Source organism: Macrobrachium nipponense, chromosome 13, assembly GCF_015104395.2.
Source record: "Macrobrachium nipponense isolate FS-2020 chromosome 13, ASM1510439v2, whole genome shotgun sequence".
Classification (NCBI taxonomy): Eukaryota; Metazoa; Arthropoda; class Malacostraca; order Decapoda; family Palaemonidae; genus Macrobrachium; species Macrobrachium nipponense.
The window spans coordinates 76,449,080-76,456,403 of NC_087206.1; the positions used below are offsets into that span (position 1 = coordinate 76,449,080).

Genomic DNA, 7,324 nt, shown 5'->3' on the forward strand with positions numbered 1-7,324 from the left:
GTTATACTTCTTTAATTTGTTAATATGGAAAGTTTTAACTTTCCTCCGTCCTGTAGGAAATTGAATTCGATAATTAACATCACTTACTTTTTCCTTCACCGTGCAGGTCCTATATACTTCTGGTTAAAAACCTTACCAGCTGTAGGGAGATACACTAGAACCTTATCTCCTATGTCGAGTTCACGTTTTGCAGCCTTTTTGTCGTAGTTTCTTTTCATCTCTTCTTGTACTACTTTAAGATTCTCATGTGCTACTTTCCATATTTTTTTTTTATTTTTTCCTTCATTTCTTGTAACGTGATAGAATCCTTCTCATCTGAAATCAACTGATTCTTTATCACCTCCATGGGTGACCTTACCTGATGGACATATACTAACTGAAAAGGAAATAACCCAACGATGAATGTACGCTATCACGAACGGCAAATAGCAACATTGGTATGTAGACATCCCATTCCTTTTCATTTTCACAACAGTACGTGCGAAGCATGGTTTTGAAGGTTCGATGAAATCGTTCGACAGACCACTCCTTGGCTCTGTGGGTGATAAGGAGACGATAAACAATGCTTAATATTCGACAGGCTAAAAATGAGGTAAACTTTCTAGACGTAAAGTTGGTTCCGTTGGCTCGGTTGAACTTCTTTTGGCAAACCTACCAGTGAGAAGAACTTGTTAAGCGCTTCAATTATCTTATCAGCACTACCAGTTCTTAAAGGAATAGCCTCTGGAAATCTGGTAGCACTACACATAATTGTCAGCAAATACTCGTTACCTTTGCTAGACCTAGGCAGAGGTCCTACACAATCCCCCAAAACCAGTTTCTCAAAGGGTTCTCCTGGAACTTCAATGGGTTGCAATGGCATCACCTTAGGGTCATGTTGAGCTTTTTTACCTACTTTTTGACATAAATCACAATTTTTACAATATTCACTACAATCTTTCTGCATCTTAGGCCAAAAAAAATACCTTAATAATTTTCTCATAAGTTTTGTTTATACCTAAATGACCAGAATAACTACAGTCATGAGCAATACCTAGAACAAAATTCCTATAACTACTTGGAATGACCACTTGTTCTACATATCATTAACATTCTACTCTTGAACTTCCTCATTAGGATTCCATCCTTTAAAAGTAACACTTGCCTTCCTTCTCGATATCATTTATATCAACAAGGGCATTATCTCTAATTACCTTCAAATTATCATCTTCAATTTGAGATTTAACAAATTCTTCCTTATTAACTTTCAGCATTCGCAAAGGAGGTAGTACTGACTTTACTTACTTGTAGTGTTTTTCCGGACCATCTTTAAAACAAGTTTTGTAAATCCAAACCGTCGTCATCATTTACCTTTCCTTCGGCACTCTTACTTCTTGTAGTAACTGCACAAGCAGGAAATAAGTTTGGAAATGTACATTCAACTTCTGTAATAAATGAGAATTAAAGGGTTTTTCTGTCAAAATTGGAATTACTGCTACCAAAACTTTGTCTCCACATACATCATTTCCAAGAATTAACTCTACTCCTGACACTGGGATTTCTCTCACCAAAGCAATTTTAACATATCCCGAAATTAACGGAGTTTCTAACCTTACTTCTACTAATGGAGCTGAAAACTCAGGTCCAAACCCACGCAGAAGTACATACTCTCCAGTATCCTTCCACTGGTCATACATATTTTTTATCATTACAGACTGTACCGCTCCGGTATCTCTTAACCACTTACTTTCCTTTTTTCAACACAAGGGAGGTGTAACCAACCATCTCCATAAAAGGGTCATACAATTCAGTACCTTTGGATGTGGACTTCTCTTCAGGTAGTCTCACTCCCATTTCCTTTTACAATAATTCCTCAATACAACCAACATTACTAACATTTTGAACATCATTGTTACCCATTTTGTAACCTATATTCTCATCAACATTACTATATTATTACTGTCGATGCTATCGTTACAATACCTCTTACCTGGCCTAAGGGGAGAAGCAAACAAACTAGGACCTCTGTCACCACATGCTTGTGGTTGATTCAACAATGCAATGGTATTTTCAGGTTTATGATCATCCTGTTAAAATGTACAGGTTTATCTTTAACTTTATTTACCACTTGAATTGGACGGTTTTATTGTGCGATGTGGACAACTCCTACTGATGTGTCCTGGTTTGCCACAACTAAAACATACAAAAATCTCTAAAATTTTCGCCTATATTTGGTAACTAGGTGTAAACTGATCATTTGCACTGTATCCTGCTTGTCCAGCACTAACACTAGCGACCAGAATTATATCGACTTGCCCCTCTACCACCTCTATTAAGGATTTATTATAGACTCCACGAGATGATACCTGTGAACTCGTAGTCTTACCTTGTGCCTTGTAATTTTGCTGCTCTTCCCAAACTCTGCTCCTTCCAATTTTAGGAGTGACGTCAGTATTATATAGCTTATGGGTCAATGCATAATTATCAGACAATCTATGGCTTCATCGACATTATCTACATCACGTTCATCCAAATATGTTTTAAGTGGATTAATACCATCCTTGAACTGCTCAAGCAAGATAAGTTCCTGAGTTTACCGAAATCACCATTAACTTCTCGGGCATTCATCCACCTATCATACCACAGGCGTTGTTCCCGTGCATACTCCATATGAGTAAGACTGTCTTTTTATCCAGCTTCTGAACTTCTCTCTATACCTCTCTGGCACCCATTCATAAGCTTTCAAAACTTCGGATAACTCTCATAATCCTTATGAATCATCTAAAGATAAGGCAGCAAATACTTCCCTAGCCTTTTCCTCGAAGGAGGTTTGAACCAACGTGCTCCATGACGTTCTCGGCCATTCACGCTGTTCTGCTACTTTCTCAAATTGTAAAAAAAATGAATCCACTTCATTTTCAACAAAAATTGGTACACTTTTTACTGCATTGTCTATTCTAAAAGATTTTGGTATTTCTCTGGACTTTTCTTCTAACTTCAAGTTTCTTCATCTCTAGCTCTATCCTCTTTTGCTCAACTTCAATCTTTTTTTGCTCAAACTTCAGCTTCTACCTTCCTAACCTTTTCAGCTCTCTCATTTTCTAACTTCTTTAGTTCAACAGCTTTCTCATTCTCTAATCTAACTATTTTGCAAATGAATCTGCATCTGCTCAACACTCATCCCTTCATAAACAAATTTGGACTTTTTTGGTTTAACCTTGCGTGACTTTGTTTTTTCACGTACGGCTTTGGCACCTTCCTCTTCACTTGCACTACCTTCTGTATTATTCTCACTAGCGCTTTGCTGGCTATCAGTTTTCTTGCCCTTCCCAACTCATTAGTAACAACCCTTCCTTATCAGACAAAATGCCTAAAGTCATTAGCGCCTCACTTACTATATTTGAGATTTCTTGCTTCCTTGCAGATTCTGATACTTCTACATTATAGTACCTAGCTAGAACATCCAGTCTATTTAGTTATACCTTCTAACTTTTCACCACTAGGATACGTATGAAATCTTTCAAATCAAACATCTTTAATAACCTGCTCAAATAACACAGCAAGACAAATATTATAGCACTAACACTATCACAACTCTCCCCCCTCTCTAAAGTACATGGAAGTACTGAAAAGCAATCCCGGACAGGCCCCCATGTAACATAAAAAAAAAATCTCTCTATGGTAAGGATTTACGAGGAGAATATATCAGGAAACAGTGACAACCCACTATAACTTAAAATGTACTTTAATAACAATCAGTAAGGAAATTAAAGTCACAAACAGAACATTAAACAAATTACGGACGCATTGCACAAAAGCAAAGACTCGCCATACAACACTTCATCAAGACAACTAATCACTAATCACTGCATTTTACAGTATAATACCCAAGTCACAAAGCTTTACATCAACACAACATATAATTCACTGTAACATCAAAAAGTTAGTGGCAACCAACGTTACATCACAACAAAGGAAAACGTCCAATGGATAACAATACATTACCATATATTCCTCAAAACTTGATACACTATTATAATCACTTGTTTGTTTCAGCTCCAACGAAAATCGTCGTTTTGGGCCTTTATATTACCAGACTCACGCTAGACATCCATGGACCAAATATCATTGTTTCGATACATTATCCTTGGCGACTACCGCCTACGCCAAGCGCTACTGCCATCTGTTGTCTAGTGTACACACTTTTTTTCTATGCAAATATCAATTTTTCAACCTTTTCTGCAAATTTTACATTCAATAAATCAATATTCCTTTACATATATAAGTATATATATATATTATATATATATATATATATATATATATATATATATATATATTATTTATATACATGTTCTGTTAACTGAAACTGAGCATGAAGCTACTTTAATGAAGATATCGCAATTGCTCTTGGGCCTAACCATTTGCTAACAATGAAACTGCTTCGTAACCGTTGAGTCATGATGGCAGCGAGAGAGAGAGAGAGAGAGAGAGAGAGAGAGAGAGATTGCTTCATCTAATCTTACTTTAGGAGTAGGGTTTCATAGGCGAGCAAATTCCTGGTTTGTTTAATATTTCCTTGTTCGTGATGCATATTATTTAGTTGTCGAATTTCGAGGGAATCCCTTTGAGGATAGAAGTTGAATAAATTAAACGTCCAACAAATAATTTGATATTCTTAGTGTTCCAGAAAAAGATGGAGCGACAGAGATTTTGGTCCTTTCGCTCATCAACAGCTTCGAAAAGGACCCACAGGCGAGTTCTCACGAAGGCTAACGATTTAGTGATTGGCGTGCTGTTTGCATGGGGCAGAACGAAAGTGACTATACATCTTGGTCATAGACATGCTCTTGAAATTCTTGCCTGCTGACAACTGTACAAAGTAAGAGCGAAGATGTGCAAAAAAGTTCAATTTTTTTTTTTTTAGTCACCTACGCCTACTTTCTTTCCAACGCCCCAATCTTACTTTTTAAGGCACAATCTTGAAATCAAACATCTTGCTGTTGTCACTTACGACAAATTGCTGCCAATTAGAAACTAGATAACTGATTTGATAAAATGAACGAATAATTGTGAAAACCAACTGGGAAAGAATAGCAGAGTTTTAGGTGTTGAATATGCTATAAGGTTTGGGTAAATCGTTTCATTATGAAGATTTCAAGCGTTTGCTTCACACAACTTCAAGGGGAGTGTCCCAATCCCTTAATGAAGTTCTCTGACTAGAACTTCTAAAATTCATTTTCTACTAGACTAAACATTCTTATCTTCTGCGAAGCTCTAGCTGACTCAGGCTACTTCGCTGAGTCGATAATATTACGACTTTTCTGTCGCGTTGTCCGTTTCTGTGACATTACTGCAGATCAAATTGTGGATCACATAGAAAGAAACAATTTATTGTTAAACAGCCAACACGGTTTCACACAAAACAGATCCTGCCTATCAAACCTCTTGGAGTTTTTTCATAACATGCTTGGTATTTACGACAGTAGTAGAGCAATAGATATACTCGACTTAGATTTCCAAAAGGCCTTTGACAAAGTCCCACACAAGAAACTGATGACAAAAGTTAGAGCTTTAGGAATTATAGGAGTAACAGCAGACTAGTCGAAGACTGGCTAATTTATAGAAAATAGAGTCCTAATAAATGGGTAATAAATAAGTGGGCAGATGTAACAAGCAGAGTTCCCCAGGGTTTTGTCCTTGGCCCTCTCTTGTTTTTGATTTACATTAATGACACTGATGTAGGCTTAACTAGCAGGATAGCCAAACTGCAAATGAAATCAAAATAGGTGTAAATCAGCAGACCCAGATGCAGTGGAAAGTTTAAGAAATGATCTAATGAAAACAGAAGACTGGTCAAAACAATGGCAAATGCCTTTTAACGTAGATAAATGTAAAGTGTTACAAATAGGAACAAACAACCCTTATGCCAGGTACATGCTGCTTGGGAATGACATAAATAGTGTAGAACAAGAGGAGGACCTTGGAGTCATTATTACCAAGGTCTTAAAATCCACAAAACAGTGCATAAAAGCAGAAAAGAAGACACAGAAACTAGTGGGATACATAAGGAGGCAGTTCAAATACAGAAACAAAGAAACGGTGCTGCAGCTCTATACATCAAAAGTTAGACCCGATCTTGAATATGCAGTACAGTTTTGGTCACCAACACTAAGGAAAGACATAAATAGATTAGAAGGAGTACAAGCAAGAGCCACAAAGTTAATTCCATCCATCGGACAAATAGGTTACCGAAGACGACTAGAGAGCCTAAACATGTATGGCTTAGAAACACGACGATGGCGAGGACAACTAATAAAATACTGAAAGGCATAACAAAAGTAGACAGTAACCTATTTACATTAAACGAAAACCAGACAAGAAATAATGGACGGAAACTAGAACTGAAGAGATACAACACATTCCATTGTGATAACTTCGTTACATACAAGATATGTGACACGTGGAATAAACTTCCACCAGAAGTTGTAAACAGCAACAGTGTAGAAGAGTTTACAAGAAAGATAGAGAAAATATTAGGACACTGTGAATACACGGTAAAACCTGCTCCTACAGATAAGTGAGCACACGATGTCTCCTCGGATGGACTAAAAAGTCTTTGAGACATCCAAATCCTTGTAACTCCTTGTAACATCACCAATACTGACTTGTAAGACTACACCCATCTCGCATTCCACTGACTGTCACGACAACAACTTCATGACTATCTAGTTTCAAATTCCAGACATTGACGGACACCTGGGATCCCAGAATCTGGTCGAACGTACGTCTATTGCTGTGTCCTAACTTGCCTTATGACGCCATCTTTATTACCTTTTACTGTACCTCCATTCCTATTATCTTTCTTCCATCGTGCTATCAACCCTCTCCTAACAATTATTTGGATGTGCAACTGCTTTGAGATTTCTCCCCTGTCCTGTTACACCTTCCAAACCTCCTACTCTCAATTTGCCTTTCCAGCGCTGAATGACCTCATAGGCCCCAGCTCTTGGCCTTTGGCCTAAACTCTATATTCCATTCTGTTCCAATACCGTCAACTAATCTCCATTACCACCAGACACCTTCGTTTTTAGTTATTTTAGATTTTAATTAATATACCCTCAAAAATGATCTTGCATTACGCAAGCATAAATGCATTAATAATCACGCATAACTTTTCTTTGCTTCAACCGTCGCACTTTTCCGACCAATATCCTTCCATGCAGCTTCATAGGTTTGCTGCATATTTGAATACATGGTTTTAAAATGCATATTATAGCCAGATTAACTTGAATGATCAACATTCTTCTGATAAGGTAGAAAGGTAGGAGAGGGCAAATGGCTT

At 37.3% G+C, this 7,324-nt stretch overlaps 1 protein-coding gene across 1 annotated transcript in view; it reads left to right on the top strand.

The window, feature by feature from the left end:
• LOC135225860 (fucolectin-5-like) overlaps nt 1–7,324 on the top strand; it is a 99,783-nt gene that overhangs the window by 18,579 nt on the left and 73,880 nt on the right. The window lies entirely within an intron of this gene.